Source organism: Rattus norvegicus, chromosome 5 (assembly GCF_021556685.1).
Source record: "Rattus norvegicus strain SHRSP/BbbUtx chromosome 5, alternate assembly SHRSP_T2T, whole genome shotgun sequence".
NCBI classification, from domain to species: domain Eukaryota; kingdom Metazoa; phylum Chordata; class Mammalia; order Rodentia; family Muridae; genus Rattus; species Rattus norvegicus.
The window spans coordinates 19,585,333-19,598,442 of NC_141538.1; the positions used below are offsets into that span (position 1 = coordinate 19,585,333).

General features: G+C 39.6%; 1 long non-coding RNA gene across 3 annotated transcripts; it reads right to left on the reverse strand.

The window, feature by feature from the left end:
• Positions 1 to 8,574: 8,574 nt before the first annotated feature.
• Positions 8,575 to 12,770, reverse strand: LOC108350923 (uncharacterized). Of its 3 annotated transcripts, none has more exons than XR_015621399.1 (4): positions 12,655 to 12,770; positions 10,834 to 10,933; positions 10,023 to 10,219; positions 8,575 to 9,443 (listed from the first exon to the last, which is right to left on the reverse strand). It is a non-coding gene; the product is annotated as an uncharacterized LOC108350923 (long non-coding RNA). The 3 variants fall into 3 exon arrangements; XR_015621398.1 differs by having other exon boundaries at positions 12,632 to 12,708; XR_015621400.1 differs by having other exon boundaries at positions 10,063 to 10,219; positions 12,655 to 12,700.
• Positions 12,771 to 13,110: the final 340 nt, after the last annotated feature.

Here is a 13,110-nt window from a genome sequence, read left to right on the forward strand (position 1 = left end):
GTTCAGCCAATTGTATGGCCCAATTTATTTAGGCTCTGCGGTAAAGCAGCACATTGTGGAAGGCCAACCATGGCAGAACAAAGGCACTCTCCTCATGGCTGGAACACAAAAAGAAGAGGAAGAAGTGAGCAGTACATGCCTCATAGTCCTCTCCAAGGACTCATAAACATTGACCAAATACTTTCCACAAGGTCCCACCTCTTACAGGTGCCACAGATTCCTACTAGCAACACTCTTGGGTGGCAGTGGACCATTCCAGGAAACTTGGTAGGGTTGAGTGGGTTCAGAGACCAATCTAAGGAGGGTAGTCAACTCCCTGCTCCCTATCAGATTTCTGGCCTGAAACATGTGACCATATTCCCCTCATAATGATGTAACCAATGGTCACATAGATCAGAACAGAGTTTTCTATGCTAATAAGGTATCTAAATGGGCCCTGAGGGTTAAGCTAATAAGCTTCCGTGCCTGGACATTCTTTCCTGCAAAATGTATTTAATCTCCTGTCTACCCTGAGGACATGGTATGCGCTTCCCATTTTCTACAATGAACAATCAATAAACAGTTTGGAACCAACGACTGTCTCCCTCATCAAGAACCACCACGAAGAGCATAGAGAAAGCCTTCGTCTACAGAGCCTTGACACCTAAGTTACCCGCAGTGCTCCCAGACTTGCTGCTGCTGAGTTAAACCAGAGCTCCCTATTCTCCTGGCCCAGGGCTTGTAATCCTCAGCCCCTGGGCTCCCTCCTTTTGAATTCCCTGTGATATACAGTGGCATCTGGATGTCCAGGAGTTTGCGAACCCTCAGCCCCAGGCTCTTCCTCACAGACCTATATGCTCCCCACTCCCTTTTAGTCTCATCACCCTCAGCCTGCAGTCCCCTCTGTTCCCATTCTGTACTCTTCCTCAAGATTTCCAGTGGCGTCTGGATGTCTGGGAGTCTGTGAACCCCAGCTTCAGCCTTAGCCTGTGTTATTTGCCACTTGGGCTGAGATCCTCAAGGCCTGGTTGAATTCTCCCATCCCCTAAGTGGCACTTCCCACAAGCCCAACTCCCAATGACAGCATAGGGTAAATGCAGTCTAATGTCTCCCATTTTACCTGCCCAAGGTGGTATTGTGGGGTCACACACCCTGAGGATTGTTTACCACTGTGGTGGTTTAAGTATGCTTGGCCTATAGAGAGTGACACTATTAGGAGGTATGGCCTTGTTGGAGGAAGTGAGTCACTGTGGGGTGGGCTTTGAGGTCATATGGTTAAGTTCCACCCAGTGGCTGCCCTCGGATCAGATGTAGAACTTCTCCAGCACCATGTCTGCCATGCTTCCTTCCATGATAATAACAGAGACTGAACCTCTGAAACTGTAAGTCAGCCCCAATTAAATATTTACCTTTATAAGAGTTGCCGTGGTCATGGTATCTCTTCACAGCAATGGAAAACCAACTAAGACCACATAGGCTTTTGAGAGAACATTCTTGTAGCACCAATTAAAGAAATACTTCACTCCCCAAAGGTACAGCTCACATGTGGCCAATGCCAATGATTCCCTTCAGAGATATATTGTTCAACATTCTTTTGTAGTCGATACAAATAACTGTTCAGGACTTTTGCAGTGTGTCCAATTATAAACTAACAACAACTTCAACATGCTTTAGTGACTAGGAAAAATAGCTACAGTTGTGAAGGGTTGTTTTTATTATTAAATACAACTGTCAAGATGGCTCAGCAGATAAAGGCTCTTGACTCTAATCCTGATCCCCCAGGTTCACATGGCAGAAGAGAACACATTTCCATAGTTGTCCTCTGACTTCTACACATGCGCTGCAGCATGCACAAACCCACACTAATAATAATAATTGTTATTTTATTATTATTAATTTAAAAATGTTTTAAATATGTATATATTAGGATTATAAGACTATTGCATCATTTTCATCTTCTTTTCCTTACTCCAAACCCTCCTTGTACCCTTACTCCCTCTCTTTCAAATTCATGACCTCTCCTTCTTTGATTACTGTGGTGATTTGAATGAGAATGGTCCTGATAGACATATATTTGAATGCTGGCCCCAAGGTTGGTAGAACTGTTTGGGAAGAGTTAAGAGGTGTGGCCTTATTGGAGGAGGTATGTCACTGGAGGTGAGTTTTGAGATTTCAAAAGCCCATGCCCTTCCTAGTAAGTTCTCTCTGCTTCAAAATTATTAATAAAGATATAAACTCTCACTTAATGCTTCAGAACCATGCCTGCTGGCCTTCCAACATGCTCCTGGCCATGATAGTCATGGATTTATCCTCCAAACTGTAAGCTCCCAATAGACCTATTTGTTGCCTTGGTCATAACGTCTTATCAGGCATTATCAGTAGAAAAGTAACTAAGATAATTGTTATTATTGTTGTTGATGTGGTGGTGATGTGTGTTTAAAATAAACATAAGCTGCTCATTTGTATGTATGTGCTTTCATAACTGACCATTGATACTGAAAAATGAATCGGTGTACTCGGCCCTGAGGAAGACCACCTCTTCTGCTCTTAGCATTCCTTAGTTGCCTGTAGTTCTTTGCATAGTATTGAGGCCTCCTGAGCTTTTTCCCTATTAAGTTTCAGATGGCTCCTGGTGTCAGTCTTATTCAGCTCACATTTTGGCAGTCATGTTGGTGAGGCTTTATAGGTGGAACTTCTCATGTTACTAGGAGACACAATCTCACAGAAAACTCCCTGATCCTCTGGATCTTACAATCTTTCAACCCTTTCTTCTGCAATATTCAACCAAGCCTTAGGTTCTGGGGTAGTTATATAGATATGGCCATTGTGACTGATCTTGTTTTTCTGAAGTGGAAACTTCTAGTTTCTTTGGAAAGTTAGTTATGTCAAATGATGTTTTGCTGGGGCACCTAGGCGAAAGGATGTCTTGCTAAGGCAGACAGGGGAAAGAATGTTTTCTTGAAGCAGACTCAGGTGAAAGAATTTTGATATAGCAAACATGTGAAAGTATCCCTGATGGCATGTAACTATGGGAGACAAGAACTGAAGTACTAAGCATTGATTTGGTTTGTTCTGCCTCACTGTTCTTTGCTAACAATGTGGTTTGCCTTACATAGTATTATTGGCTCAACTGTGATAACACCAACATTGAGAAAAAAACTTGACAAAGAACTTCCTGTGAGGTTCATGTGGCAGCTTGTCACTTCCTTAGCCTCTGCTGAATGGCAAGCCTTGTGATTTCTTCAAAATTGATCTATAGCTGCCAATTTGTGCCTGATGTCAGCTTGCTAAAAGGACTGGACTGTAGCTGCTGGTTCATGTGTGGTGTCTGTCTGCCCAGAGGACTGGTATACAGCTACTGTTTCTAATTTGGTGTTCACTATGGAACTAAACTGCTGAGAAAGAAAATTGAACTCTTGCTGAACAGGTCCACATCTCCCATATCCTAATAACTTTTCTCTTCCACTACCTTTGCTGGGTGGTGGGCTAGAGGAGAGGTTGAACACTTATTAAAAGTAGGTTGCAAAAAATTTGTGCCTACAGCTACCATTATCTTTAACGGTCTCTATAGAAAGAGAAATTTTCTTCATGAAGGGTGAGGACTACATCTACAGGTGGACAAAGACAGATATTTAGAATAGTTAGGAATTATGCTGGTTAGTAAAGTAATGGTTGTGGCTTCTTCTCCAAGAACTATGGTTTTGCCTGCCAAAGTTTTTTTTTTATGTTTATTTTGTTTTGGACTTTGGGTGTTTTGTTTTGTTTTGTTTTTTGTTTCTGTTTTGTTTTGTTTTCAGCAAGTTGAATCCCATGAACAGGTTCACATTTACTGTAGTGCAGTATTTCTTTTGTTGTGGCTTCTTTTTTCCTTTGGCTAAATTCTTATTAAATGCTGCCTTCCTGGGCCAGTAAATGAGATTAAAAATAAAAACCAGCCTTTGTGATTTAAGTGCATACATCACACTGGAAATATTCAGGACAATTTAGAGAAGAAAAGGCTAGAAGGAAAGAGTATGAAACACTAGAGAGCTTCAGTAGTCTGCATCAGTTCCCATGTTCCCACAGTGACTGTCAGTAACATTCAGTGTATCCAATGCTTTCCCAGAGAATGAGAGAGGCTAATATTAACTCTTAGCACCAAGCTAATCCTGAGAAGAACTTAATGTAATCCTTTTTTTGATATTTTATTTATTTACATTTCAAATGTTATCCCCTTTTCCTGTTTCCCCTCTGCAAACCCCCATCCCATCCCCCATCTCCCTGCTTCTAAGAGGGTATTCTCCCAACCACCGACTCCTACCTCCCTGTCTTGGCATTCCCCTACACTGGGGCATCTATCCTTCACAGGGCCAAGGGCCTCTCCTTCCACTGATGCCAGATAAGGCCATCCTCTGCTACATATGCACCTGGAGCCATGGGTCCCTCCATGTGTATTCTTTGGTTGGTGGTTTAGTCCCTGGGAACTCTGGGGGGCTAGGGGAGCTGGGTTCTGGTTGGTTGATATTGTTGTTCTTCCAGTGGGATTGTAAACCCCTTCAGCTCCTTCAGTTCTTTCCCTAACTCCTCCATTGGAGTCCCATGCTTAGTCTAATGGTTGGCTTCGAGTATCCCCCCCCCCTCTGTATTTGTCAGGCTCTGGCAGAGCCTGCCAGGCAACAGCTATATCAGCCTCCTGTCAGCAAGCACTTCTTGGCATCAGCTAGTGTCTAGGTTTGGTAGACATGGTATATGGGATGGATGCCCAAGTGAGATAGTCTCTGGATGGCCTTTCCCTCAGCCTCTGCTCCATACTTTATCCCCATATTTCATTTAGACATGAGCAATTCTGGGTAAAATTTTGGAGATGAGTGGATAGTCTGATCCCCCAACCATGGGCCTTGCCTAAACTCTGTTTATGTTCTCTCCAGGTCCTCCCTCCCCTTTGGTGGGCATTTCAGGTCATCTCTTCCCAAATGGGTCCTGGGAGCCTCTTGCTTTCCTGGCATTCTGGTAGCTATTACCAGTTCCCTATTCCCCATTGCTACACACTTCTGGTCAATCTCCTGACCTTCTGTATATATCCCCAGCTCCTCCCTTACCTGATGCTGCCTTCCCTTTTCCCCTCCCTGTCCTCTCTTCCTCCCAGGTAGCTCCCACCCTCTACCTCCTGTGAATATTTTGTTCCCCTTTCTAAGATGTACTGAAGCATCCACACTTTGGTCTTCCTACTTTTTGAGCTTCATATGGTCTGTGAGTTGTATCTTGGGTATTATATGCTTTTTGTCTAATATCCATTTATCAGTGAGTACATACTATGTGTATTCTTTTGTGACTAAGTTACCTCACTTAGGATGATATTTTCTAATTCCATCCATTTGCCTATGAATTAATGATGTCATTATTTTTGATGGCTGAATACTACTCCATTGTGTACATGTACCACATTTTCTGTATCCATTCCTCTGTTAAAGGGCATCTGGGTTCTTTCCAGCTTCTGGCTATTATAAATAAGGCTGCTATGAACATAGTAGAGCATGTGTCCTTGTTTTATGTTGGAGCATTTTTTGGGTATATGCCCAGGAATGGTATAGCTAGATCCTCAGGTAGTATTATGTCCAATTTTCTGAGGAACCTCCAGACTGATTTCCAGAGTGGTTGTGCCAGCTTGCAACCCCACCAACAATGGAAGAGTGTTTTACTTTCTCCACATCCTTGCCAGCATCTGTTGTCACCTGAGTTTTTGATCTTAGCCATTCTGTCTGGTGTGAGGTAGAATCTCAGGGTTATTTTGATTTGCATTTGCTGATGGCTAGGGATGTAAAACATTTCCTTAGGTGCTTCTCAGCCATTCGATATTCCTCAGCTGAGAATTCTTTGTTTAGCTCTATACCCCATTTTTAATAGGGTGACTTGGCACTCTAGAGTCTAACTTCTTGAACTCTGTATATTTTGGATATTAGCTTTCTAGCAGATGTAGAATTGGTAAAGATTTTTTCCCAATCTGTTGGTGGATGTTTTGTCCTAATAACAGTGTCCTTTGCCTTACAATTGGTTTGCAGTTTTATGAGGTCCCATTTGTCAATTCTTGATTTTAGAGCATAAGCCATTGCTGTTTTGTTCAGGAAATTTTTCCTAGTACCCATGTGTTCAGAGTTCTTCCCCACTTTCTGATCTATTAGTTTCAGTGTATCTGGCTTTATCCAGAGGTCCTTGATCCACTTGGACTTTAGCTTTGTTCAAGGAGATAATGGATTGATTTTCACTCTTCTCCTTGCTGACCTCCAGTTGAAACAGCACCATTTGTTGAAATGCTATCTTTTTTCCACTAAATGGTTTAGCTTCTTTGTCAAAGGTCAAGTAACCATAGATGTGTGGGTTCATTTCTGGGTCTTCAATTCTATTCTACTGCTCAACCTGCCTGTCTCTGTACCAATACCATACAGTTTTTTAATCACTATTGCTCTATAATATACCTTGAAGTCACGAATGGTGATTCCCCCAGAAGTTCTTTTATTGTTCAGAATAGTTGTCACTATCCTGGGTCTTTTGTTATTCCAAATGAATTTGCAAATTGCTCTTTCTAACTCTATGAAGAATTGAATTGGAATTCTTATGGGGATTGCATTGAATCTGTAGATTGCTTTTGACAAGATGGCCATTTTTACTATAGTAATCCTACCAATCCATGAACATGAGAGATCTTTCTGTCTACTGAGATCTTCTTCAATTTCTTTCTTAAGAGACTTGAAGTTCTTGTCATACAGATTTTTCACTTGCTTGGCTAGAGTCATTCGAAGATATTTTATATTATTTCTGACTATTGTGAAGGGTGTTGTTTTCCAAGTTCCTACTTCCTGCATGCTTGTCTTGAGATTTCATCAGACTATCTCCTCTCAAGGCCTGGTGGAAATAGTAGTGGAAAAACATTAAGAGCCACAAACAGTAGGTGACCAAAAGGAAACAGTGTTTTTCTGGCACATTAAGGCAGTTGCACTATGAAATTACAGAGATTGGGACAGCATGCACAAGATCTGCACAAGCTCAAACCAGGTAAAAAATGGTAATAATGGAGTGAGAAAAACCAAAAGCTGAGGAGCTATATTGGTAATGTATATCTGCTAGGAAAATAAGGGTTAATTTTCTTTAAGGGTCTATTCTCTGGTAGGACTAACATGCTCCAGAAGATGGACACATGCCCAAAACTATACAAGTTATACTAATGAACTCCAGTACCAGGGCTGAATGGATGCTGTCATGCTTCTGGCCTTGATAATAATGGACTGAACCTCTGAACCTGTAAGTCAGACTCAAATGAAATGCCCTTTATAAGAGTTGCTTTGGAAGTTTCTGCTTGCGCCCAGAGCTGACCCTGTGACACAGCTTTCTGTACCCAGATCCCTCTGTGAGGAAGCCGGTCTCCAGGAGTGCTGACACAGACGCTTACAGGAGGGTCAAGCCACTGTCAGAGACAGTAAGATCAGCTAACACCAGAGATAAGCAGATGGGGAGAAGTAAGGGCTAAGTATTAGACATTCAAGTGCTCCTTACTAAGCAGTTTGTTGGTTAGAACCCATGGGACTTTGCTCTTTGGTAGGATTTTTTTGCTCCCTAGAGCTACACTCTGTGTAAGACAGAGCAGTGGCCTGTTGTAATGTGAAGAAGAGCACAACATGGTTTACTCTACATTTCTCCCCAGTAACTAAAGGTTAAGTTTTTAAGGCCCTGCAATATCTTTGGAATTATACCAAAGAAGTTCATTTTTGACCCATTTCTCTGATCTAAGGTAAATTCAAATTAAGCTGCATATTTTCCAATGCTAATATAATGTCTACGTCTAGTGCGTTGGGGGCCCTGGGTACGGTCACACACAACCAGGACACAGGGGGTGCAGAGCAAAGGCAGAAGCAACTACATGCAGTTGCAAGCTTTATTAATCCTTGTATAGATATGAATATGCACTACTACAATTTCCATTTTGGTAAGATACCATAAGATCATTATTCCCACGATCTCAGGAACAACTGAGGCAAGACTAAACAAAGAAATACGACTAAACAAAGGTTTCTTCTCAAAATCACCCCTCTTCTTATTATCAAAGTATACTTGCCATTACCAACAGAGCATGAGAACTGCTTCCACAGAAACAGGACACAGAAGACCACAGTTTAAGGCCAAGTGAGAAAAACATTTTCTTCTCAAGGGCGGCATTCCAGCCCCTACTTGCACCTATCCAGTCCTTACTTGACCCTGCTGGGAGCTGCATCTCTATGTCTTAACAATTCCTTCTTTTTTCTTTTGTTTTAAAAGTAACACTTTCCATAATATAGCTAAATGCCCTTGTAGGGGTTTACTCATGCAAAAATAAAGCAACATAATATATAATGTACATAATATTATGGCAAAACTAGCCCATCCCAAGCTATGGAAAATACTTTGAAGCCAAGCCTTGGGATCTAATCCTGTCAATTGATCAGTCAATAATTTAGCTATTTCTTCAGGGGTAGTATCTTCTAGCTGTTTACCAAAAGACATACGAACATCATATTTCAAGGCACTCTTTACTTTTGTAGCACTCTCATTACCTTCTAAATTGGCTTGAATTAACTTCCAGTCATGTTCTGTATCATTATACATATATTCAGTAACACAAAAATTAGTTGACTTCCAATCACAACTTAAATTCACATGTTTTTCAATAGATAACATCATTCGACCCAACCATTCTACTGTTTGTTTTAAAACATCTATTTGATGTTGAAGTCTAGTATCATTTTACCTTGTTCTATCCATAACTCATATGAATCTTTATGCCAGTCTTCAACAAAATGCTCTGTCTGAATAGATGTTTTTAATGCTATGCTGGAAACTCCTGCCAAGTAAGATACAATGACTCCAATCATGTTTTTACTTCTCTTTAGCAGATTATTAAAAAATTCAATAATCACATGATTAAGAGGATCTTGAGACCAATGACATCCCAAATTAACAGGCATCCATACATATAATTCTTGCTGAATAATCATAATAGAATCTTGATTTATATTAAACTGAATAGATGAATTAATACATGAATACAAATGACAGCTAATATAAGCAAATACATTAGTAAAATTAGATCTACCTCTTAAAAACAAATATGGCATATGAATACAAGTAGTAGCCTTTTCTTTCTTTTTTTCTTTCTTTCTTTTTTTTTTTTCGGAGCTGGGGACTGAACCCAGCGCTCTACCACTGAGCTAAATCCCCAACCCCTAACCTTTTCTTTTTTAAATGTGGTAAAATTATACTGAGAGGAAGACTGAACAGTCCCAGAAAAGCTTCCATTAGCAAGCACAACTTCTTCTAATGCAGCAGCAGTCTTCCACAAGTGAATTTGAAACGCAGTAGGATCTTCCACAGAGGCCAGTCAATTATCAGCAATGCCACCATCTCCCCATACCATCAGCAAGAATCCATTAAGGTGTTCCTTCTCCTCTCTGGTCATCCTGGTAACATTAGACAAATCACAAGTGGTAACATTCCATTCTGAACATGATTAATAAATTGACCATAAGGACCCCAATTTATCTATTTATCTTGAATAATTTTTCCAAATGTGCCAAGGCAGTTCTTCCAATGAATGGGTGATATTTTAAGCCTATATAAGCAAATTGAGCACAAATAGGATATACTGACTCACTAACAAATATAATGTTATTCCAGTTTTGGTTTATAGACCAAGCTGTCAAGAGAGTCCTGGAAACTGTAACATTTATTTCTGGTAATAGCCAACTTTGATAGCCCATTTGGAGTCATGGTCTCTGTCCTAAACATAAAGGCATCTTAGAGCCAGCATAAGTAAAATTATACAAAGTTCCATCATGCTTGTTCAAATAAGTCAAATTATTCCAAGGAGATGATAAAATGTTTGGAGTGTTGTATAACACCACATCTGTTTCCCCTCAAGTAGAAGGCTCAAATAAGGGTGGATTAGGAATATAAGCCCAATAACTCAGCAGAAGATACTGTGAGTATAGCACACATTGCTAAAAATAAATGCTCAGCAGTAAAGAACTTTCCCGTACGAGACAACATTTTTCGTCCTTCAATGGTTAAATGCTTCACCTGACCCCAGGTAGGCAATGGGGTTGTCACTGTACGCATCCTTCTCTGTTGTTGTTTATCAATCTTAAGAGAAGCCATGGCCTCAGTAATGGAGGACACCTCCTTCATCTCTGAAGGACTTCCATCAGGAGAAAGTACAGCTGGTTTAATTGGATTCCTGCAGGGATAGGGTGCAGTTCTTATCAGTCCGTGCTTGGATCCATCTTCCGGATAACCAGAGTTGTCTCCCATCCTGTAACAAGACAAAACCCTATCCCCTACCTAAATACAGTAATGTCCCTTCCTGCCATTTAGCATCTCGGGCAATTTTTATCCATACTGGCTGTTCCATGCCTTCAGGAGGAAGTTCAATAAAATGTCTATCTGCTCTTGATAATACTTCACCTTGTGGTAAATTAAGAAAATTAATAACAAATAATGCTTGTGCCAATATAGCTCTGGGATTAGTCTGCAAACTCCAATCAGGCTGTGTAAGGTCATCTCTTTTCCTCCTTTTTAATTTTATAATTTGTTGTTTCAGGGTATGGTGAACTCTTTCAACAAAAACTTGCCCTTATGGATCGTATTCTATACCAGTAATATGTACAATATAATATTGTTGGCAAAATTGTTTAAATTTATATGAAATATATGCTGGCCATTATCAGTTTTAATTTTAGAGGGCAGTCCCATAACAACAAAAGTTTCCAATAGATGCTGAATAACATGAGCAGTACATTCTCCAGGCAATAGCGTAGCCCATACAAATTTTGAAAAAGTATTTATGCTTACATGTATATATGAAAGGCGACCAAACTCAGAATATGGTTTACATCCATCTGCCACAATTCATTAGGTTGCATTCCTCTGGGATTAGTGCCAGACAATACATCTTATATATAAAGGCGTAAAAATAGAACAATTAGCAATAATTTGTTTGACTTGAGAATAGGGAATCTTATATTTAATATGTAAATATCCTGCTTTGGCATGATTATGATTATGTTCTTCTTCTGGGGTAGCAAATGCCACTAATTGATCTACCATATGATTGCCAAATGCTAAAGGTCCTGGCAATTTTGAATGTGATCTAATATGTGTAATAAATATTCTAGAGTTTTGTAATAACAGTAGTCCTTTAATATGTGAGAATAACATATTTAATATAGGCTTAGATGTAGAAACAACAGCACTCACAATATTCTGTACTACTTCTACAACATAAGCTGAATCAGCTATAATATTTATACCATGAATAAAATCCTGTAATACATTAATTACTGCTAATAATTCATTTTGTTGTACTGACCCAAAAGAAGATTCTTGTACCCAAAATTTATCTTTGGTCCAATAAGCACTCTTGGTTTTAGAGCCATCAGTAAACATAGTAACAGCAGATGATAATGGATCAACAGAAATTAGTGTATTTATCACAAATTTTGTTTTCTAAAGCAATCCCACAATTTACTATGGGAAAGATGAAATTCAATATTTCCAGTGTAAGAAATCATGACTAATTGAAAAACCTCAGACATCTGCGTTAAATATTCCACTTTACCTTTACTTGATGGAAAAACAATAGCAGCACAATCATATCCCAACAGTGTAACAGGTCTTTGTCTGCCTTGTTGAACAATTGAAGAAATTTGTTCCTCATAAGTTGTTAATGTTTTACTAAATTTATGTTTAGTATATATCCATTCTAAAGGCAACTCATCTTGAGCTAAAATGCCTGTATAATATTCAAAAGTATTTAAAATATATAATTTAATAACTCTATCTGGATCAATACATGCCAAAATGCATCTTTCCATTTTCAGAAGAGATATCCTTGCATGCCTTTATATAAGCATTAATATCTCCAGTCTCCTTTATAGGTAATAATGCTCTCTTACAGTCCTCATTAGCATTTTCAAAAGTAAGCCCTTTCAGTAGTTGTCCTCTAGCTTTCTCTCCTACTACTGTTCTTTCTAATGTTAATTTTAGTATAGATAAAAACTTAATATATGGTTCATATAAAGTTACTGCCTTTTTCAACCAACCAATATCATCCTTTATCATAAGTTGGTTGGGCCACACCTTGAACTGGTGCTGGCCTAACTATAGGAAAAGAAAAAGCAGGTGAATTCATCATCATCATCCTCTGAATCTAATCCTTAACATGTCATCCTCGGGAAACGATGTAGAAAAATATTGTTTCAGGCAGCAGTGCAGACAGCGAAACTTTTACTTTCACTTTCGTCTTAATGAAGCTGTAGCTTCTTGTTCTGTATTCGTTATCACCCTGTCTTCATTCATGACCTTGAACACAGTAAAAATAACAGCCCAAATACACCAGAAGGGAATTGGAATCTTTTTGCCCTGCCTGACAGACAGCCTTTTCCACCTTAGCTTTCACTTTGACCCAGATATCAGAATCTCTGGAACCCTTATCAGGGAACCAAGGAGTATACTCTCTTGCTGTCTCTAAACACATTTCTAAATCATACTGAGAGATATGAATTCCCTGCACTTTTAAAAGATGTTTAAGCATAACAAGATGAAGAGAACATTTATCTTGTCCCATTTCCCTGCAATAAAATATACTTACCTTACCTGACCATCCTGACTTACCTTCAGGGTCCCTGTTTGGGTACCATTTGTCAATGTCTAGTGCAATGGGGGCCCTGGGTTTGGTGGCACCCAACCAGGACACGGGGGGTGCAGAGAAAAGGCAGAAGCGACTGCACGCAGTTGCAAGCTTTATTAATCCTTATGTAGATATGAATATGCATTACTACAATTTCCATTTTGGCAAGATACCATAAGATCATTATTCCTACGATACCAGGAACAACTGAGGCAAGACTAAACAAAGAAATATGACTAAACAAAGGTTTCTTCTCAAAATATTCACATAACAAATCACCCCCTTCTTTTTTTTTCTTTTTTTTTCTTTTTCTTTTTTTTATTAACTTGAGTGTTTCTTATTTACATTTCGAGTGTTATTCCCTTTCCCGGTTTCCAGGCAAACATCCCCCTAATCCCTCCCCCTCCCCTTCTTTATGGGTGTTCCCCTCCCCACCCTCC